Source organism: Moschus berezovskii, chromosome X (assembly GCF_049115385.1).
Source record: "Moschus berezovskii isolate FMDL1 chromosome X, NW_MosBer_1.0, whole genome shotgun sequence".
NCBI classification, from domain to species: Eukaryota; Metazoa; Chordata; class Mammalia; order Artiodactyla; family Moschidae; genus Moschus; species Moschus berezovskii.
In genome coordinates, this window is record NC_142488.1 from 38,289,027 (window position 1) to 38,312,089 (window position 23,063).

At 56.3% G+C, this 23,063-nt stretch overlaps 1 protein-coding gene across 1 annotated transcript in view; it reads right to left on the reverse strand.

The window, feature by feature from the left end:
• The window catches only part of BCOR (BCL6 corepressor), a 117,762-nt gene that overhangs the window by 83,379 nt on the left and 11,320 nt on the right, over positions 1 to 23,063 (reverse strand). The gene's annotated exons all lie outside the window — the stretch shown is intronic.

Below are 23,063 nucleotides of genomic sequence, written 5' to 3' on the forward strand. Positions count from 1 at the left end.
CCTGGCTCAATTTCCCTGCCTGCCCTGGGACACACTGGCAGGCCCTCAGATGACAGTCAAGTGAAGCACCCTGGTCCAAAGGGCCTGGCCTCTCTTGCACCCCCCGCCCCTGGGGAGAGTGGTCTCACATCCAGGCTGCCCCCTGTAAACCTTGCTGTAGCACTTTGAGTGGTCAGCTTCCTTCTTCCACAGCCCCCTCACCCACCGTCCTTCATGGCCTGTGTTACCCCCTAACTCACCTGCTTGGGCCTTTGAGGGCTCCGAGCACTGTGGCCTCATAGGCCCGGCACCGTGCTTTGCCAATAGCAAGCACTTGATAAATCTATGTGATAAGAATACCAGAGCTCTTCAGTGACCCCGGGCACCCGGGATCTCTCTCCAACCAGAAGTCCCCTTTCTCCTCTGATTCCCAAAGCAGGGCGCTCTGGTTCTGGCCTTACTTTGGTCACTGATGTGTCCCCTTGAGCTGGCATTGTCACCCTCTGAACCCATTTCCTCAGCTGGACTAAATGGGGGCCCAACCAAAGCTCTGGCGGCCATGCTCGGCACACACTCTGGTTTTCCTGGCTGTCACTTTAAGCCCAGGTTGGACCGCCTGGACTCAGGTCTTAGTGGGGTTCCTGGCCTTTCTGCTGAGGATGCCTCCTCTGCTTTTCCATGGTCCGTTTAGCTTCACAACACACACCTGGTCCTTGGGCTCCTGGCACGTATGTGCCTTTCTGTCCCCACAGCCATTTATACAGCTCCGGCTGCCACGTGCGCGGGGCCGTGGCACATGAGCAATAACTCCAGTGCCACAAGGGCACTCGAGTCATTTTTCTGCAGCTAGCGTTGTCTGTTTCAAGCCACGCAAGACCTCTCTCCTGCCTGGTGGTGACACAGGCCCTGTTTAGTTATGTGTGGGGTCTGGATTTTTTTTTTCCCCCTTCCTCATTTCCATTTCTCCTTGATTTCAGCATGAGTTAAATGTGCATTCAGAGGCTCTGCTGAGGATAAATAGAGAATGTGATCAGTGGCATCCCTTTCCTGTCTCTGCCCAGGTAATGACTGCTTCCCTGCCTCGCCCCCCAGTTTCCTCTCAGTCTTCGTATACTTAGTGCATGACGAGTTTAATTAGGCACCAATGCACCCAGGGGCAAGGACCCAAGGACCCGTCCTGGGTTGAGCAAATGGGGCCCAGCACCCAGTGCAGGAACCTGCAGCCTGCCTCCCCTCCCCTCCCCCCTGGCTGGTAAGTGATGGGCTGCCAGCAGGTAGGGGAGGCTGTCTGTTCTCAGCTAATGATCGCCTTAGGCGCCAAGTGATGGAAAATCCAGGCGGGCTGGCGAGCTGCAGGGCGCAGCAGGGACAATTGTATGGACCAGTTTTAACAGGGGAAGGTGGGTGGATGGCAGAAGGAATGCTCAGTGTGTGTTTCCTGGTCTCTGTCTCTTCTCTCTCTTCCCCGCTGCTTTTCCTTCCTTCTTGCTCTCGCTTTCCGTTTTCTCTTCTGTTTCTAGCCCACGCGAGTTGAAATTAAAAAGGTCTCTGCATTCATTTATTTGTTTTTAATAAAGACAGCATTTTTAAGCAGCATATTTGCAGCAACTGAGTGCTAAACTAAACACCAAGCCAACTAAATATGTTAGGGGGAAATGAAAAGTCAGTTTACAAGAAACATGTAATTAACACGTTCTCTGACTTTCCCTAAGCCTTTGTCTGGCTGAGGACAAGACACAGGAACCATAATCAACTTTAATAAAATGAAAGATGGTATGGAGGCAAAAGGGGAACAAAAAAAGTTTAGAGTGGGAAACAGTCCTCAGGAGGGGATTCTTGAGTTAACAATAAATCTGTTTTTTAAAAAATGAATCTTTTGTTGCCTTATTTTTAGTCAACAGCCATTTTCTCCTTCTAACTACAAAGGCTCCAGAAGGTTCTAGTTTGTAGTGTACCTGTTAACAGCGCCTGAAGCTGAGGCCTGGAGCGGGGAGGTGGGGAGGTGGTATAAGGAACCCGCAGGAGACGCGCAGCAGTTCCCACAGGCTGATCTACCCAGGATAATGGAAATTACTATTGCACAACCCCAGAATCTTCACGTGGCCTGACTTCCAATAAACTCTTCCCCTCCTCACCCCTTGGAGAAAGTGAAATAAGACATTAGACTTTCAATAATCTCATATGGTGATGATCAATCAAAACCCAGAGGAGAAGGCCAATTTATAGAAATTGTATCTGCTTCACTGGGCCGCTGGAACAAGGGAGCTGATAAGAACACTGTGCTCGCCTTTGATGTGTGAAGTTGCCCCAAAATGACAAATGCCAAAAAGAAAAACAAAAACACTGCCTGTACACATGGGGTCTTTTCAAAGGGAGAGGGTGCTCGGGAGAGGCCTGTGCTGAGGCAGATCACTGAAGGGAAGCACATGTATAGACCACATAAAAACGACTTATTTTTATTATCTTTCGGCATTTCAAGTTGGCATTTCCATTTTTCCTGTTTGTGTTATCGCCAATGAAGTTTATTTGCTGAATTAACTTTTAATGGATCCTCTACTTTGTTCTTCAAAGTTGGATTCTGGGACTTAGGCCTTTTTAGTCCGGACCCCTCTTGCCTTTGTGACCAGCTCTCGCCCCCCACCCCCATTCCAATCCTGGAGGTGAAGGGCTCAGCCTCTGTTAACTCCTTGCCTGCTGGTGTCTTTTCCCTGTAGCTACTAATCACCTCCTTTTGATCATTGCCAAGTTCTCAGGTTGAAGGAAGGAGAAAGGACCTCTTGACCATTCTGGCTGGCTTTCCACATGAGCCTGAAAATGTCGACAAATTTGAAACATCTGCCGGCCTGCTTTGGTCTGATTGCTAAAATATGCCGACCTCAAGCCCCCGCCCCCCCGCCCCTTTTAATCTGTTTCATATTCACAAATTAAGCATTTAGTCTGGGTAATAAATCAGGGCGGTTTACGAGGTTCACACGAGACAAACAAGCAAGCAGGGCACAACACAAGCCCCTGGAAGCGGCGTGCGCGGAGCTGCCAGGAGTCGGGAGCCCCACGCGCTCGAACGCCGAAAGCAGCCCCGGCGCGCCCTGACACGCCGCCAGCACCCACACTTCGGCTGGTCCCCGAGCGGGCGGAGCGGAGAGGTGCAGGGGAGCAGCCCCAACCTGGGCCCACACCCCTCCAACCTTCCGCACGAACCCGCGGCGCCCGGCGCGCCCCAGCTCTGGGCAACTCGGCGCCCCCGCCCCGCCAGGGAGGGGCCGCTGGCAAAGGCGACAGCCTCAACCAGTACACACCCTGCGGTGGGCCCATTAAGCCGAGAAGCGGAGGAAACTGGATGCCCCCTCCCCCACCTCTTCCATCCGGCTGGGCTTGGCCTTAAAGATCCAGGCCCACAATCGCAAGCAATACGAAGGATCCTCTCCACATCCACGTGTGACCTCCACTGAGTCTGGGTGCTAGGCGCCGCCCCCCCATCTCTCCGCGTTGCCTCCTCCCAGGTTTCGGTCTCAGCAGCCACAAAGCTACTTTCAGATTCAGAAGGGGGGGCGGGGGAAGGGCTCTCTTTTAGAGTGGATCAAGGCTTAAGAGAGGCACGGGGAGGGGAGCAAAGGCACAAAACAAGGCTCTGGGCCCCGCTGCAGAGACCCGCGTCCGGGGCTTTAGTGACCACCCAAACTCAGGGGGCTTCAACCTGTGCGTTTCCCGCCCTCCCCCGTGCATCAGCGAGAAGTGGACCTGGGCCGGGGGTCTCAGACTAGTACCAGCCTAGGACCTTGGGAGACTCTGAAGGGGAGAGCGGTTCCAGGTCACCTCGTCCGAGCCTTCAGCGCCGTGCCATGCTCAAGTTCCCCATCGATTGGCGTTCTCAACGCTATCGTGGCGGCAGAGAGACAGAGGGCGGGAAATTGGGAAGCCGGAACCTGCAGCCCACCCTGGACCCGGGAAGGGGGCAGGCGTAAGAACAATTCCCCCATCTCGCAACACACACAGTACACGCACGCATCGCCCTTCCTCCTAGCACACATTACGACTGCGAAAGCCATTACCGCCGGCGCGCGAGAGACTTTTTAAATATTTACAGCCCGCTCTCCGCACGGTAGCCTGATCCATCTTGTGGGCGCGGAGGCGGGGCGCGGGGCTCCGCTCCGGGGGAGGTGCGGAGTCGGGGCGGGGGTTCCAGCCGCCTTCCCCCGCGGCCCCGGGGTCCGCCCGGAGCTCCCCATCTTTTTTCCCCCGCCAGGTGGGTAGTGGGCCGGAGACTGCGCGCAGCGCGCCCAGGACCCTGTCGGGGTCTGAGCGGGCGGGGATGGGGGTCGGGGGCAGCATCCGGGAGGAGGGAAGGCCGGGAGGCTGATTTAAAGGTTCTCACCGGGAAGCGAGAGAGGCACAGACCTGAGAGCCGCCGCGCGGTGAAATCCGAGGAGCTCTCTTGGCGAGGAGGGGCTGTCAGAGGCCATTTATCTCTCGCCAGAGTGGAGGCTCGGCTCCCACACCGCCCGCGAGTAACAATGGCAGCGATCAGCAGCTCTGCACGCGCTTCAGTGCATGAATGGATTGCGGAAGATGCCTGCGCTCTTCTTCGCTCAGGCGGCTCTCGGAGCGCCCCCTCCCCGCCCGCCGCCCCCGCCCCGCCGGCCTCCTCCGGCCAGAGAGCGCGCGGTGCGCCTCGGGGTTCGCGAGTCCAGCCCCGCGGCGCGGTCACTCTTACCCCGATCCCCCGCCGCCCTTCCCCCCTGCCGCGGCTCCCAGGGCTCTGGCACCTTGCCACCGAGTGTCATTAGGGGCTGAAACTTGACACAAGCCTTCCCTACACAGACACCCCCGCCAGCCCCCTCCTTCCTTCGCTCCCCTCGCGGCAAGTTTACTTTCAAGGAGTTGGACGGTATTTCCGCCTCAAAGGCCGGCCGAGTGCGGGTTCAGGGGGAGGGGCGGGCTCGGGTGTCTTCACCTGCCCCACGGCCTAGAATGTTCGCAGGCCCCCGGCTGGCCCCCAGCCCGAGCGCCGGAGGCCCGCGCCCTCTCCTCTTCGCTTTGTAGCGGCTAATCCACCGAGAGTCCCAGCGATCTGCACACGCACTCCGGGCACCCCCGCTCGGACCCACACGTCCGGCCACCTTTCGGGTCAGCGGCACAGCCGTGTAGTCCCAGTTCGCAGAGGCTTACAGTTCTCAGAACGCCACAGACGGCGCGAGGTGGGCCGCAGAAGTGGTTCCCTTTAACTCTGCAAAGGTCTCATAAAAGTCCCCCTCCAGGTGGCTGCCTAGGGCAGGGAGCCACGAGGAGCGCAGTGAGAGATACCCCTAGCCTTTCTGGGTTTGCTTTGAGTGGAGCTAAACCCAGAACCTCGGGATGTTTCAGTCCTGGAGGTCGCCAGGCTCTGGATGCGGCAGACTGGAGCGGGGGAGGGGGCGCCAGGGGTAGGCCCTCTCCGCGATCCGACGGCCGTGCCACGTAGCCAGCGAGAAGAGGCTGGGTTGAGCCTGGGTTGGGGGAAGGCCGCCACACACGTGCGCAAAGAGCGAGGCACCGTAAAAGCTGAGACGCACTCGGAAAGGCAGAGCGCGCCGGGCCGACCCAGGAGACTGGCGAGGACAGGCGAGAAGCTGGCAGCGAGACAAAGCGGGAGGAGAGCGCCAGGGAGGCTCAGCCGCAGACCCGGAAACGCAGGCAGCAGCAGACGCCCGAGCCCCGACGCGGAGGCGTGCGCAGCCAGGCCCTGCCTGGCATCCCTGGGTTTGCGAGCCCCGGGACGCTGACGCGGACTCTCGGCGGGGCCTTCTGCCAGACCTGGTCTCTGTTGGGCCTGGGCTGGCTTACCGAATCAGCTCGGGCCTTCCCAGCAGATGGTGGGGCCCGCGCCGTGGCCGTGGGCTTAACTAATAGGGACCCCTCTGGTCCCCGCCCCTCCCTGAGCCCCAGGACAAAGATGTGGGTTTGAGGAGGTCAGCACTTTCTCCAAGCAAGAGTACAGCCCTCAAGTGTCCACCCCTGGGGGCCACTGGCAACTGTTTATCTGACCTGGAGGTGCTGGGAGGCCACCACCCTCAACTGAATTGACATTCCAGCTTGCCCATTGCAAGACCCCTACAGCAAAGCCCATGCCCTGACTTTCCAACAACTGGGAATCGAGTGGACTTTCCACAAGGAGGAACAGTGTTATGTGAGAGGAGCCCCTCAGCCTCAAGTTCTCCGCTGCCCGCTTCCACTGCCTGCACAATGGACCCCGCACGCCACTCCTACTGGGCCAGGAACGCCTCTTGCTCACTGATCTCCCCTCCATTTCTCCCCACGCTGCCTGGGCAGCCCCGGGACAGAAGTCTCCAAGCACGCCTCTGCAACCTCGAATGAAGCTGAGCGCTTTCTCCAGGCTGTTGGCTCTGCGGCACACTGGCTGTACACACACACACACACACACACACACACACACACACACACACACACACACACACACACACACACACACCACGAGTTGTTCTCGCCCTTCCAGTCTCCCTGCTGGGCGCCCTCGAAACCTGACTGCTCAGCCTGAGTTCAGAGCCCTGGCAGAGTGGGGAGCCTGGAGGACCAAGAGGAGCTGGCCAAGGGAGAGAAGGAGAGGGCCAGTAATGGAGGCGGGGGCGCATGTCTGAAAGAAAAGAAGCCAGCCTGCAGCCACAGCCTTGAGCAGAGGGGGAGTATAAAGGGAAAGCCAACACTAATCCCTCAGCCTACCTCCGTGGGGCCTGACAGTTTACAAAAGCCTTTTCCCTGAATATTATCTCATTGGCACCGGGCTATAAGGGAGGTAGGGCAGATAGTGTTACCCCCATTGACAGAGGAGAGAGATGACGCCCAGAGAGGTCTGTACCAAGGTCACAGAGCTAAGAGTGGTGGAGGAGCCCCCAGGCCTGGGGTTTCCTGCTCCCAAGTTCACTTTCCTGTTCAATAGCTCTGTGTGTGTGTGTCTGGGTGACTATCTGTGTGGAGGGGAAGGGGGGTGGGGTGGCTGGACAGGAATGAGCGGTCCAGTGAGGGAAGTCCAGGAAGGAAGGACATAGCCTCATACCTCTTCCTCTACTCGGGTCTCACCCAGCAGCCTCCTGCTCTTTCCGCAGCAGCCTGTGAGCCGGCCCCCAACGCGCCTGCCCAGGGGTGAACTGTGTGCTTCCAGCAGTGGTTATCCAGAGGGCTTATATCTTTGGGAGGCTCTGCTCTGCTTGTCTGCTCGGCTCTCCTCTCTGCCTGTCATCCCCACCCCCAGCCTCGGCTGCAGGATGCCTTGCGTCCAACTGTGGTTTCCGGGCAATAAAACAACTATTAAAGTCTCAGGCACGGCTGGTGATTTGCATCACATCCTCTCGTGCATGGATTCAATATTTAATACACGATATTGAATACGGATATTAAAAATCAATAGCTGAGGACCCCTGGGGAGGCGGCACAGTGCGATCCTGCTTCGGGAACACAACCAGCTCCTCTAAAAAGACAGGAACGGCAAGTTCAGCCAAGCTGAGCCCAGCGCCAGGGGAAGTGAGGAGTAGTGGATGCCTCCCAGCTTCCTGATCTACTTAACTGCATCATTCCTAAGTCAGGCTAAAGGGAGGCCAAAGGAACTATGTGCCCTCAGGCTTTACTAGCTGGCGAGTGGGGTGGGGTAGAATTTGTTTCCAAGCAAGCTACCAGATGGATGGAGATGCCCCTTTTGTTGCCATTTGCACTTTGGTTTGGTTTGGTGCAGGCAAGCACTCAACACTTCCCCACCACGATGGCTCCTTCCCAGGTCGCATGACATCCACCGCCCATAGGCCCCACGGGGAGCTTCTGGCATAAGCTTTCAGGGAAATGGACCAGAGGATGCCAATGGCTCCGAATATTCTTTGTACAGTAAAAGAAATGTTAATTAGGCTGGGAGTCACAGGGTCTTCTGAGGCACCACCAGTCTTCAAGACAGAAACCCTCAAACACATGACCTGCCAAAAGGCCTGGTGATGGCCGGCAGGTGACAGGATGATGACGAGAAGGAGGCAAGACACTGATGTGCTCCTGATCCAGAACAAGAATCCGGATTGCCTGTTAAACAGCCAGGAGAAGAGGGAGCTCCCGGGACGCATACTTATCTTTTCAGGCCTGAAGAGGAACACAAATTACTCTCTTCTTTATCAAAACACAGAAATACACTTTCCCCTACATAGCAACAAGGTTCTTGCACACTGGGAGGGAAGGGGTGAAGAAGAATAAACATTTTGGAGAGAAGATTCCTTTTTTTTCCAGTACAGAAAGAAAAGAGAAACTAACAGTGGGAGACACACTAAGCTTATCTGATTGGAAGGATCTGGACGCTTTTCGATGCCAAAGAACTAGGTGAACTTGACCCATTAAAGTGCCATCCTAGACACCAACTTACCATATCAGTTTTATAGATTCCCTTTTTATCAGAGCTTAAATCAATCTGGATGGAGTTGGAAGCCTTGCTCTGGTTATAAATAGAAAGGACACCTCAGGAAAACCCCAAAGTAGCAATTTGGGTAAAAGTGAGAAGGGAAGGAAAGAGGTGTTAGAAAATGACAGTTAAGGAGCCAGTGGCCTTGCCTCTTTGTTCCCTAACAGTTGTCAGAGAAACCATCAAAGGGAGGGAACAGGGGCCCTTCTCAGAACCGTCACAGGAAAAGCTGACTCGCTTTCTGGCTGCTGCATATCCCCTCAGTGGTGGCTCACAGACCGGCCCCCTGGGAGTTTGCCTGTGTATATTTATGCACTTCCGGGCTGGGGGTGCCGGCACTTTTTACAATGTCAGGCCTGGGCCTGTGAAACCCACTAGCAAAAGTTCTATTCAAAGGAAAAGATGTTCTAAGGCAGATGTTGTATATGGGCATAGTCAGCAACATCTTCTTGGGTCCCTCAGCACTACCAAACTCCCTCACTTCTTCCCACCTTGGCCGTTGGCCATGCTCTGAGCCTAATCTAGACCCATGCAGACCTGACCGTTTGCAGACCCCACGGTTTGCACGGAGCAGGGACATATGACCAGTGTATGAGCCAGCTGGCCAAGGGGGAAAGGAGGCTCAGCTTGGGGGAACCCAAGGGCCCAGGGTACAAGCTCAGAACCCACTGAGGAGGACACCTCCCCCTTGGACCCACCCGGTACTCCAAAGCAAGATAGAAACTGGTGGCCTTGTCCCATATTGGTGGGCTACGCCTAAGGTGGAGGCGGCCTCTGTGGCATGAAGAACCTACACATCGGTTCCCAAACTTGGAAAGGGTTTGGAGGCAGGAGAGGGGCGGGTATCTTCAGGCCTTCCACCTCTCCACCCTTCTGAACATTTTCCTGGAACCAACTGAAGCTAGTGGAGTTGTTCCTGAAGCTCCTCGGGAAAATCGCTACCTCCTGGTGCACGACTGCAAGGAGAATGGCTTTCTGTCACAGGATCCCTTGGATAGTATTTGCATTCACCAAAACAAGGGGCCTCAGATTCAGGGGCAAAGCCTCACAGTTCCCATACTGACTCTGCCTTCCCTCCCACACCTCGCAGAAACACCCCCCCAAACTACTGGGGTGTACACCGAGCTTGAGGCCAGGGTCAGCGGAGGCACGGTCGCCACCACCAACAAGTTGCCGGCCGAGATAACAGCTGCGGGAGGGGGAGGGGAGCCGCAAGCAGCCACGACCGAACGGTTGTGATCTAGAAAATTCAACAAGAGGCCACCGCGGCGGCGGCGGCTCCAATTAGCTGAGCCAACTGGGAAGGCAGAGAGCGAGGCGGCGGCCCCGCCGATCGTGCCCGGGGCGACCAGGCGGGCGGGGGAGCGGGGCCTCGGAGCTGCCCGGGCGGCCCTCGCCCGGCCCCTCCCGCGGGCTCTCGGAGCGCGCCTGGTGTTTACACACTGTCCTTCCGACACGGGATCAAGTTTCAGGCCGCGCTGGAGGCGCCGGGGGCCGGCCGCAGGCCCGGGAGAGGGGAAGAACTGGAACGGGATCGAAGGCAGCGCTGAGCGGACCAGAAGGCCCGGCGCGCGTGGGCACAGCTAGTGCCGCGATCCCCTCGGGGGTGGGGCGGAGGGAAGTCCGGCGGGCAGGGTGGACGGGGACAGGTGGGACTGCGGAGAGCTATCCGGAGGGAGAAGCATCTCCGAGTCGCTAGAGTGGTGTGCTTTGCTCACTCGGGCCGGAGAACTAAGCCCCGGCGAGGGGCGGGGAGGACTGCCCAGAAGCCGGGCTCCAAGAACGCTTTGAGCGCCCCTCGTTGAGCTCTCCGCTCTTTCCCCCCAGTACCTTTGATACACTACCGGATGGCTTCAGACAATTGTGGGGCAGGAGAGGGGCTAGAAGAGGAACGCGCTCGCGGAGACCTCGAGCCTCCCCGCGCGCCCTGGCCCCAGGGCTGCCGAGGCCTCGGGCCGAGTGCCGGAGGGCTCGCCGCTCCGCGTCTTCTCTGAGCTGGCAGCGCGCGGGTGCCCCATGCTGTCAGGCGGCGGCGGGTATGCTTCCAGCAGCAGGCACGCTGTAAACAGCTGCGTGCGCGCCCTCCCCGCCCGGGCTGGGAACCTCACCCAAACACCATGTCGCCTTCTCTCCGGCTCCCGGCAGAGGCTGGGGGTGGGGTGGGGTGGGGAGGAGGCGCAGGGGGCGAAGCTTTTGTAGCCTAGCCGGGAGAACCCGGGCCCCAACCCCACCCCCAGGCCAGCGGGGCCCCGGAGCAAGCGTTCTGAACCTGCAGGGGTGCGGGGTGCTGCGGGGAGGGGAAGGAGTCAGCGCCTGCCCCCTCCCCACTGAATGTCTGCTTTGTTCCGGAAAACAAGGGAAGCATTAGGCTGCTGCCCCCGGGGAAACACAAAACTTCTTTTTGAATCTCGGGAAGGGCGGTTGACTGCGCTACGGGGCTCCCGAGACAGACCGAGGAGGGGAAAAGCTGAGAGGGCGGGTGGAGACAGGGAGACTCCGGAGGGAAGACGACGGACAAGTGTGGGGCGGGGAAGACAGCCGCTCAGGGTGACCGGGCGGGAGACCCGGGAACCCGACTCGGCGCGAACGTGCCGCGCGAGTTCCAGCAAGCAGCCGGCCCGGCCAAGTGGCGCCGGCCCAGCCGGCGGCCGTGCCAGCTTCCTGCCCTGCCCAGGACCGCGGAGCAGTCGGGGACGCCGCCGCAGGCTGGCCCGGAATCGCAGGACAGCGGGGTGGGGGGCGCAAAGCTCCCAGCAAACCCCAACCAGAACTTTGTGCATATTTCCCCCTCATCCCCAGGGTGGGCCCGGACCCCAGAACTGGGGGGAGTCGGCTGTGGGCTTACAGTCTTGGAGAAAGAGGGGGCAAAGGCCCAGGGAGCTCCCCCGCGCGGGAGGTGGGAGATTGTCGGAGGTGTCTTTGGTCTCATTTGATGACCGCTAATCGGATCGGCTCCCAGGCCCGCTGTGCCGTTGCGAGGGGGCGGGTCACTTCTGCCCTGGCCGGTGCGTGCGGGCGAGGGGACGGAGCGAAAGCAGACCTGGAGCTCTCGCTCTCCAGCTCCGGATCCTCTCCCGACCGTCACCCCTCACTTCGCCCTTCCAGCACCTAAGGAAGGGGAGGGCACCCAGGCTCTGCCCCACCCTCCGCGGGGCGCTCCCCTCCGCCTCGGAAGCTCAGAACTAGAGCGAGGGTTTTCCCCCTTTCCCCTGGGCTCGCAGGGTTTCCAACTTCCTCTAAACCGCCCTCTCCGCTCCGAAAAGCCCCGAGAAGAGGAGCCGAAAGGAAGCACGCCGCTGGTCTGCGAAATGAAGACCATGTGTGAGGACGGCGGCATCAGAGTGCAGCCGCCGCGAAGTGGGGGGGGGGGGTGGCGAAGCCCCCGCGCGGCCGGAGGCTCGGGACAGCAGTCGCCAGCGCCTCTGCTCGGCGTTGGGGACGCGGAGCCGCAGTGAAGAACAGCGGAGAGGCTGGGCTGGCCTCGTGGCGGGCAGCAGGGCGGGGGTGCGGGGGCTGCCGCGCCGTGGGGGGCGGGGGGGCGGGGACGCAGCCCAGGCTTCCTGGGCCGCAGCTGCGACCGAGGGCGCAAGAGCAGATCGTGCTCGGCGGCGGCTCGGGCCCGCCGCGCTCGCAGCTGAGAATCAACAAAGGGAGGCGGCGGGCGAGCGGGGGAGGGGCGCCGCCGAGCGCTCGCTGGCTGCTGTGGAATAATAAAAAATAATTAATAATGATAATAAGAGAAAAATCCCCGGGCTTTCATGGCTCTGGGTTTCCTTGTGGCTGCCGCGGGAAGCGAGCTGTCCTTGAGGCGGCCTCTCGCCTGGTCTGCCCGCCCCTCCCCCTCCCTCGCCCCCTCCCCTCCCCAGGAACCGGGAAGAGAAAGGTCTGCAGCTGACAAATATTATCCATTCTCCCCATCGATCGCGGAGTGTACAGATGTGAGCGCTTGATGTGCCCGCGGAGCGGCGGATCCTCCCTGCTCGCTCGCTCTCGCCCAGGCTCCGCTCGCCGCCCCCCCTCCCCCTTTGTTCTCCTCCCCTTTCCCTCTCTTTAAATAGATTTCAGGGCGCTGCCTGTTGGAGAGCAGCTGGCGATCTCTCCCGAGAGAGGGAGCGAGCGCAGCCCGAGGTGCCCTGTCACCGGTCTCCCCTCCCCCACCTCGCCTTTCCAGTGAGGTCCCACCCCCCACACACCTTTCTCCAGTTTCCGAAAGAGAAAACACCGGGAACACCCACGTCCACTGCACCGCGAGCCTCTCGGAGCCTTTGGACCCCTCGCGCTGTCCCCGTGCTGGTGTCTGTGTGAGAAGGAGGGAGAGGGGGCGCAGGGAGGGGACCCAGGGACGTGCCGGAAGAGCCGAGGGTCGGGGTCTTTCTCCGGCACGCAGCCCCGGTCACGCTGAGAGGGGACAGTTTACCCATTAGGGAAAGTCGGCGGAGGCGGCCCTTTTATTCCTCTTTTGCAGATGGCAGATTAAGCCAGCAGCGTCCGGCCTCAAAGGGGCCGGCCGCTCGGCTAAGGGTTAACCCGTCGGCCGGTAATCGCAGGCACACACACACACACACTCGCGGGCGCGCGCGACGCGCCCTCCCCGCCCGCCCGAGCGCCCGCCACAGCCCGCAGTGCGCCCGGGGCTGGGGGGGGGACTCGGGGGGAGGGGAGGGGCGGGGCGGGCTTAACCAGGCCGCTCGACTGAGCCGAGGCCACCTCGCCGTCTGTCACTTAAATGATTGTCCTCCGCTCCGCTCGGTGCGGTCAGTACGGGCTGTTAACAGGCAGTTGCAATCAGTTTCCGAAAGGTCAGCCAAGGTCCTCCGGCTCTCGCAGACGGAAGGCATTACGAAACCGCTTTTGTATCTGCAGGCACTTTAGAAAAAGACGCGAGGAGGGGCGCACCGCAGCGCAGCGGTGCTGCGAGCCCCGGGAGAGGGGCGGGGGCCGTGGAGCCAGGGAGCTCGCCCACCCCCGCCCCCCGCCGCTGCCTGGACTCGGCGGCGGAGAAACCACACCGCGAGTGACCCAGGCCCTCCCGATTTCGATGGGGAAGCAGGAAGAAAGGGGGGGAGCAGGCGGCAAGGCAAGGAGGAACGGGAGGAAGTGGGAGAGGCGTCCTGGCTCCCCTTCTCTCCTGGCCTTCGGCCCACCCCAGGACCTAGACCCGGGCGGGAGGCCCTGGGTGCCTCAAGACCCCGCTCGGGCTCTCAGGTTCTCCTCTCTCTGGGAAGTGGGGCGCGGGGGGGGCATGGTAGGGGAAAAAGACCCTCGCAGAGCAAGCGAGTCCCCACGCGGTGTCTGAAGAAGCTGCTGCCGCCGCCGCTAGAAGTCGTCCATCAGCAACCAGTCCAACCTGCCAGTGATAATGTGCGATCAACACCAAATCACCCCCGCCAGGCGCGATCCATCATCGCTGCGCGCCGCGGGCCCGCGTGAGGCTGACTCGGGACTTGGGGTGGGGGGTGCGGAGCAGGAGGCTATCGCCCAGCGCATTGGGACTCTCGGCACACCGAGTTGCCCCTTAGGGAGGCCTGCATCCCGGCGTTCATAACTCTCCAAGTTCCCCAGCCGCAAAGCTCAGACCCGGTGGCACCGAGTTCCCACCACTGGTCACTTAAGAGCCCTCACGACTCTCCCTTAAGTCACTGGTCACTTAAGACCCTCCCTTCCTGGGAGCTGCCCTGCCCGTCCCCTCCCCCTCCTTCGAGAAAGCCTGGCTGGCGGGAAATTAATATTTAATATTGTGAAATTGATTAAAGGGCTGGAAGCCGGCGATGGGGTGGGGGGAAGGGTAGGGGCGTAATTAAAGATCTGAGAGTCGTGGCCGCTCCTCGTCTGCTCTAGCCGCACGCAGCCTTTGTGAGGTCGAGGCGGAACTGCGCTAGGGCTGAGCCCGGAGGCCTCGGGGCGGTGGCCGGTGCTGCCCAGGATCTGGCCGGCGCCCGAGGGTGGAAGGCAGGGGGCAGGCTGTCCGGAGGTGACCAGTTAACCTTAGCGCACCTGAGGCTGTGCGTACAGCCGCACTTCCCATGCCTGCCTGTACCATGGGCTCCTCTCGGCCGTAGGAGCCTGAGGGTTGGGTGTTGGAGCTTTTCGCTGCGAGTTCGGCGCCGAAGCGCCTTCCCCGCCCGGGGGTTCCAGGAGGGCTCTTCTCCCCTTCGATTCCAAGGTCCCCAGCGCTGCCTCACACCTCGGGCCCCACTCCGAAGCCCCAGCCTCAACCTTTGATTGGGGTCTTCTGGGCCTCCCACGCCAGCCTTTCGGAAGCCATGAACCAGATAGAGCCAGCTCTGTAACTGCGGGGGGGGGGTGTCCTAAGGCCGAGGCTTCCCGGAGCCCCCGCCGGTTCTCTCCCGTCCAGGCCCCACCCCGGGCCGCTCACACTCAGTCAGCTGCACTGCAGATGGGGCCTGCCGCTCGAGGCGGCGGTCTCCAGGGAGCCGTCACCGAACCAGCTCCGCCGGCCGCCTGTCGTACAGTTTATGGTTACTGCGCCTCCCGGGAGGGGCACGGGGGCTGGACATGGCTGGAGGTGGGTGCCCCCGGGCCACCCGAGCTGGCGCTACTACAGGAATTCGGTGGGCGCAAGGTCAGCGGTAACCCTTCGGCGCGAGCTACCGTGTAGAAATCGGATGGATTTGGCTCCGTGGTAGGATGACCCCCAGCTCCTGCAGGCCTGGCTCCAGAGGGCCGCTTTGAACTTTTTCTTGTACTCGTTTTATTTTTGTTGGTGAAGCGGTCTGTCTGAAAGGTACCAAGTGTTCAGAGGGGGGGGGGAAAGCACGAACAGTACAAGCAGCGTCTTTGGCCCTAATCAGCTGGGGGCCAGGAGGGCCCGCCAGGCTCCAGGCCGGCTAGAAGGAAGGTCAGGACCAAGGCGGATTAGGCCCAGTCTTGGGTTTATTGCTGTACTTGAACAAAGCACAGGGGTCTGCCTAAACTGGAGCGAGAGAGAGGTAATTAATAGAGGGGCTGAAGAAGTAAAGAAAGGCTGGTGTGGCGGCTGCCTGGGTGGGTGGAGGAAGTGTTCTCCATGAGAATAACCAGCCGGTGCAAATGTTATGCAGAACGACTTTATTTCACCAAAACAAAACAAAAAAGTTCACTTTCAGCCTCTCACGCTGAGCTGATAAGCATGCAAACCTGGGATGGAATCTTGAACCAGTGGGAGGTGTCAGGCTGCAATTTACAAAGGGCGAAGGGAAGCTTTTCCAGGTACCTCTCCGTTTCTATCATTGTGATTCTACCGGCATCAGCTACTCCCTCGGGTGGCCCTGCTGACCTCCCAACCTGAGCCCGAGGCGAGATCACTCAGAAGCCACCGCATTCATCAATGCCATTTCTGGTAAATTGGACCTCAGGTTCTGGAGTGTCCTAGAAGGCAGGCAGCTTACACAGTGCGCATACCGATGTCAGGGCAAATGTGATGGGCTGCTCGCATTCTGTAGCCTCTACTGGATTATATTACGGATTTCCCAACGAGATGTACCCCATTTTCCAAGACATTCTTGATTTCAAGAGCTCTGGGCCTGTATATTAATTAGGCGCGATCCTCGACCTGCGGTCATGGGTATTGTGTCACTGTACACCAAACGTGGGCACCAATCGTGTCCCACGCCTTAGCGGCCGAGCTGCCAGGGTGGAAGGAAATGGCTTGAGGTTGAGGTCTGCATCCAGTGGTAGCCACTGGTCCGCTGTCCACTGTGTCTAGTCCGGCAGCCATCCTCCTCTCAGTCTTTATCTCAACCAGGACCTGTCCCTACCTCCTCCTATCGAGAGTCTGGGGGAGTTGGGTGATAAAACATCCCTTTAGGCGTCATCCAGGTAGGACACTGGGCCAGAGAGCTGGTCTGGGGAAGGGGCAGGACTGGGTCCTCACCGGTCCCCTTAGGCCAAGGAGGGGCGGCCTTCCCGCCGGGAGGCCCAGGCCCGGCGCGCAGGTTCTCGGGGGGCTGTGCCCGCCTTTCCCCCGGGCGCGGGCTGCATGTCGGCCGCCATCTTAGCCCGGGAGGCGCGGGCGGTGCTGCCCCCGGCGGTGGGACCGCGGAGCCGCCGGCCGGGCCCAGGCAGCGGTGCGGCCGTTCCCGGGGCGCCGTGCCCCTTTCCCTCCAGAGGCCCCTCCGCGCAGTTGGTCGCGGCTGACCCCTGGCCCGGGGCGACCGCTCCTGGTTAAAGCGCAGGCTGTGGTCGCCCCTAGCTGCCACGCCAAGGCGGATCTTAATCCCGAGAAACGACCTCAGGTTCCAGGACTCCTGAATGGTCCACGCGGTATGACCTCTCCTGCACCCAGCGGCCCGCCCGCGCATCCTGCAACTTGGGCTGCTGTCATCCTGGGGGCAACGCCTGCAGCACAGTCCCCACCGTCCAAAGTGTCTCTGAGCAGCTTCGAGGGCAGACAGGATTTGAAAGTTATGTCTCTTTAAGGGGCGTAGGTTGGAGAAGACTCACTACTTTTCCGCCTTTTGACAGGGCTTTATGGAGAGCTTGCTAAGGGCTAGGCACCGACTTAGGCCCTAGGGGAATCCAAAAGTACAAAAAGGCACCCCTGGCCCTCAAGTAATTTACAGTCTAGCTGGGAAGGCAGACTTGTAAATGACTAACTAAACACAAATAAAAGGCAATGTGAAATTAATGTAAACAAAGGGCATGAATCCTGCAGTAAATGGTCTGGGGAAGGGCCAATTAATTATTTTAAAAATAACCTTTACTTCTAAAAATGTAGAATCAGTTCTGGGAGGGGAAGGGAGGATAAAAATATGCTAACACTGAATAGTTTCAGGGTTCCAGGGAATAACAATCATCACTTCTGAAAGGTTGCTGTTTAGGAAAAATGGTGAAAGTTTATTTAAACTAAGCAAAATACCAAGATTCAGAAACTTAGGATTCATATCTCAGCTCTTGACATCAGCTGAGCTGTAGAGATGCAGTTTTCCATCCAAACACAATACCACCACCTCCTCCCTCCCTCACTTTGAAATCGGTAAAACTCCCACCACACTTAATAAAAAGCAAGTTTTAGAAAATAAAACTAAATGGAAGATGAGAAACTTCTAAAAAGGTTTGCAGCTGGAAGACAATGGGAATGAAAAAAGAAACACACAGAACAAAAAAAGATCAGCCTTTTTGCAGATGGGCTCCAAGATGTGGACCTTCAAAAAAACTGCCCCAAGATGATTTGTAGAGATGTTGGAGAGTGTGGGAAAAATCAGTCATAGGTCAAAGAAAATGAAGCAAATAGAAAAAGAAGGCAATTATTAACTCCAGGGGAAAAAAAAATCCTACAAGAAAGGAAACTCAATCACTGAAGCTCATCTGCCTCAGCAATAAACAATCCATATGTGGTTACAAAGTAAACACTGGACATGAATTTAATAAGAAATTATAGTACAGGTCTATTGTGAGGGTGGGGGAAGGGAAGTGTGACACAGAGAACTAAAATCCTCCTCTACCACACCAGGAGGTCAACAGATGATGTTATTGTGGATTTTTTTCAGAGAAGGCCACATCTACATATTACTTAGAAAGTTTCTTTTACCGGAAGAAACTGGCAGAACAAAGGGGAGGGGTGCTTTCTTGTAACAAGCCTTTACATACTATTTGGGCTTCATAAACTTTGGGCAACTAATTCCTTTGTGAAAAATACAAATTAATTTTAAAAAGTAAACACACATATAAATATAAATAAAACTATAGAAATAAAAATACAGAAAAATAAAACTGAGAACTCCCAGTCACAATGATGTAACTAATGTCCTTTGAAACTTTCTTCAACATACCCAGCTCCAATTATGCAAAGTATGGAAAGAAACAGGAAGGCAAATGGATTTAGAGCTCCTGGCCTGTCCATCCCTAGGTATAAAGAGCAAGTCACCAAATCTGCTGTTCTCAGGAGACGCCATTTCTGGCTTTACTGTGAAAATACCTTCCCAAGTATTAATGGAATTTCAAATACCCACACTGTCCACTATAGAAATGAACAGGAGCAAGCTTTACAGGGCTAATTTAGAAGGCTTCCAGAGGCTTCCCCTAGGAGCCTACTGCTTACACCAGAAAAATCCCTCTTCAGAGTTAACTTTGATTAGGAATTGCTTTCTCTGGATGATCCTCCACTTTTAAATGCAAATTGTCTTTGCCCATTACACGTTAATGTGAATTTCAGTTCACAGGTAACCTGTTAGGATGTCCAACTCTATTCTATTGCACCACCTGTTAGGGTCTTCCATTCAAATGGCTGCACCCACTACATATAGTCCTGCAGCTAACAACATCCCTGAAAGGCTTCACCTTCAAAACCAAATAAAACATCCCCCCACCCCCACTTCAAATCCCACTTTGCTGGCTAAAGAAGAAACATAGGTAGGGTGACTCCTCTGTCTTTTTTTTTTTTAAACTCCAAATAAAGCCTAGGAGGGATCCAGTAATTCAATAATTTATGAACACTGGACCGTGCAGATGAGAGGGGATGAAACAAAGAGCGAGTAACGGGCCTACTGCTCCAACCTGCTCGGTCAACGCTGGCTTGATCTACAGCCTCAGGCTGGCCCGATCTGCTCCCAAGATGCCCTTTTGACCCCCATCCTGTCCTGTGTCACCGTCTCTTTTCTTAGTGATCAGAGAGAAAATCTGTTTCGCCTCTGCCCTGAGAACAGAACTGCCACTAGCCTATTTGCTGATATCAGGAGCACTGGAGAAAAGTGCCTCTGGGCCTGAATTCCAGTCCTCACTCCCTGTCGGGGCTGGGAGCCTTAGTACAGTATACAGGCCCTGCTCCAGAAGCCAGATTCTTTTGGGGGCTATACTGAAGGTTGCTCAGTTCTGACGCACAAGGTTCCTGCTCTATTTGGGTTTCTTTGGTTTCCAGCAGAGCAGACCTGTTTTTCAGCCCCGCAGACCCCTAATCACCTGAAGAGAGGCTGAGGTGAACCAGGTACATCCTGGGAAGTTGGGGTGAGGTCAGGAAAGGGGCAGGTCAGTCAGAGTTTAACTGGGAGTCCTCCACTAACTCAGGGATTTCAATTTTCATTGAGATCTAAAGACAGGAGCATCCCACCCCAAAGCCTTGCTGAAAATGAAATCTTCGTGAGCGAAAAAGGAAAGCCAGCCAGAGGGTGCACATGCCTTTTGGAATTTCAAAAACGGGAAAATGATGAGATTTCAGATTTAGGGAAGGCGTGTCACATTAAGGGAGCCAGAGAAAATAATAACTGCCAATTCCGAAGCAAAACAAAATCATGTTTTTCCACTGCGTTTCTATCTCTGTCTCCTAGTCGAGCCACAATGAAATAGCAGATCAAATAGCAGATCAAAGGCAGAGGCAAATACAATTATGTTGCCTGTGAAACCCCTAGCATGAAATTAGAAGTCAAACTCTCCATTCAGGGGTTAGAGACAAGGATAATGGGAACCTGGGGCCCTAGAGATGTAGCCAGCCCCTTTCAGTCACAACACTATCCATGCTGGATATTTAAAACCACACCTGGGGGTAGGGGACAAACAGTAAGTATTAGAGTCATTTATTATTAGAGCGATGTATTATTTTTTCCACACTTTAGCAAATACACTGATTACATTTCCAGCTCTGTACCACAGAAAGGTATCTGTATGTTGAAAGAAAAAAAAAGGTGATTTGCAAGCAAATCATGAAAATAATGTTGCCTGATGCAATGAAGGGTTACCACAGATCCCCCTAAGATGGCGGGTGAAGGATGGTGGCAGCCAGATTCCACAGTCCTGTCCTTTACCTGCTTTCCCTTTCAATGCTGAAGGGCCTACAACCCAGCTGATCCCACCAACCAATTCTTCCTCAGTCTTTGCCACACATCACAAGCTCACAGAGAGAGCTATCCTTTGATATCGTCTATTTTCCATAAAACCCATATTTGCTTTATGGCTCTATTTCTTTTACCCTGGCCTAATTTTAGCTGTCTGTCTCCCCCTCACCCCCCATATAATTTATGCAGCCTCTTGAGGGTACAAGCTCCTATTATAATGTAGACTATTCTGTTTAGAGCCAGTGCTAATTAAGCTTAGCTCTCAAGAGTGCCTGGCATGGCTTGCTTTCTTCTTTCCTTTTTCCCCAGTGACCATAAGTTCTTTGACACTCCTCCCAATGAGGGGTAGGTCTATGTCCCTTCCCCTTGAATCTGAGTGTGCCCGTGACTCATCGTAGGCAACAGAATATAGTAGAAATGACACCACATGGTTTTTGAGGGTGGGTTGGAAGAGGTGATGCTGGAAGGCTTGTTTTTGGAGCCCTGAGCTGCTGCTATGTAACTTCAAGTCTTACTGCCCTTAAGCTGCCATACTGTGAGGAAGCCCAAGCCACACACAGAGCCCTGTGATGGTGCCTCTGAACACAGCGGAGGTCCCAGCCAGCAGCCTGACAGGTGGGTGAGGCAGCCTCCAGATGATTCCAGCCCCCAGAATATCCATTGAATTCTGGACCCACTGAGTCCATGAACAGAATTCAGTTGCTTTCACACTAACTCCCTTGCAGCTGACAAGCTCTGACCCTCACTTCTGATAGCAAGAAGGGGAGGTCAGTTTTATAACATGCCTGCTAGAAGGCAAGCTGGATTAAAATCAGAAGTGTAGAGGGCAGGACATATTTCATCACAACCCAAATCCTCCACCTTGGATGGCACAACATCTTGTTCTTTATGGGATCCCTGAAGGACAGACAGTGACCTGTCTCCCCCTCAAATCTGAACTCACACTTCCCCTAAAGCAGGGGTCCTCAAACTCCGGGATCTAATGCCTGATGATCTGAAGCAGAGCTGATGTAATAATGGAAATAAAGTGCACAATAAATGTAAGGTGCTTGAATCATCCCACACACACACCGCCCCCCGCCACGGGGGTCCGTGAGAAAACTGACTTCCATGAAACTGGTCCCTGATGCCAAAGAGGTTGGGGACTGCTGTCCTAAAGGATCTGGTTGAAAGGACCCTACTTGTTGTTACCTCCTAACCTACGCTGGCTATACAAGGGAGCCAGTTCATGGGGCAGGAGAGCAGGACCAAATATTTCCTCCTCCCTCCCCACATTTTTCTTGCCTCTTCTAAAAGGTTCTCCTGTCAGGGAGGGGGTGGAATGGAATGCAGAAGGGGAGTCAGCTTGCTTCATTTTCTTCCCAATTCCTCCACAAACCCCACATCTTCTCATTCCCTGACCCCCAACTATCCCATTGCGTTACAGTCCAGACAAACCCATTTCCATTCCTGATGCGCAGGGTCATACTGGCTTGGCCACACCTGCAGAATCACCCAGCAGCCCCTGGGCCTCTCCCTCCATCCCACCCACCTCTCTCTCCTTCCCTGAGACAGGTACTCAGAGTCCCTGCTGCCCAGGCAGCCCACTGACCCTAACTCACAGCCTGCCCTCCTGGGAAAGTGCTGCGGGAGGGGCTGCCAGACATCTGGAATGTGGAAGACTGAGGAGCGGGAGCTGGGGGGCCAGGTCCTAATCCCCCTGCCCCCACCACACACACCCCAAAAGCATGGCAGCCAAGGGGCAGGAGAAAAGAAGAGGCCACCTGCAATGTGGAGACAAATTGGCCAAATTGTGTGGGGGGTGGGGGATGAGAGGTGAGGAGCTACTGAACAGGCCAGAATGGGCCAAGAAGCAAAGAGAAGTAGGCAATATTCCTCCCTGCCCTGCCAAATGCCAAGGGGTGAACTTGTCAAAGATAAAATACAGCCATCCTTGATGGCTCAGCAGGTAAAGAATCTGCCTGCAATGCAGGAGATGTGGGTTTGATCCCTGTGTTGTTGGGAAGGTCCCCTGGAAAACACGGCGTCCCACTCCAGTATTTCTGACTGGGAAATCCCATGGACAGAGGGGCCTGGTGGGCTACAGTCCATGGGGTGGAAGAGAATCATGAAACAGGAGCTGAGGTGAATGAAGCCCAAGGGACAGTTTTCCCCCAGATCACAGAAAGCCAGCACCAACTAGGGTTACTTGCTACCACTCATCTCAGGTGGCTTGGCCACAAGAAGCCCTGCAGAGGAGCACACAGGGGCCTGGGCCCTGCCCCAGAGCCTGAGTTCAAAGGCTGACATGCCCTCCCTCCCCCAGCTCACTGCCTGCCTGCTGAACAGTGGGGCCCTAGCGCTCCAATTCCCAGGGCTATGGAACACACATTTTAGAAACAATTCCCTGTTGACCCAAATCCCAGGCCCATGAGGTCTCTGCCCAGCTAGGACCTTTCTTCTTATGCTTCAAACAATATCAGCCCCAACCCTCTGTCACTCCTTCAAGAACAAGGGCACAACAGTTATCAAAACCTTATTATTGTTGTTGACTAAAACCTTATTATTGCTTTACATGCAACTACTTCACCACATCTTTCCCCAACCTGGTGATGCAGGCATTCTCATGTCCATTTCACAGATAAGGAAACTGAGACTCAAAAAAGTTACATAACCACTGGAGGCAGAGTGTTAGTTGCTCAGTTGTGTCCAAATCTGTGCAACCCTACGGACTGTAGCCAGGCTCTCTGTCCATGGGATTCTCCAGGCAAGAATATTGGAGTAGATTGCCATGCCCTCCTCCAGGGGATCTTCCCGACCCAAGGATCGAACCTGGGTCTCCTGCATTGCAGGCAAATTACTGCTGCGTCACTAGGCAGAGCTCCCATCTTAAGTCCAGATGTGTCTTGCTCCAGAGC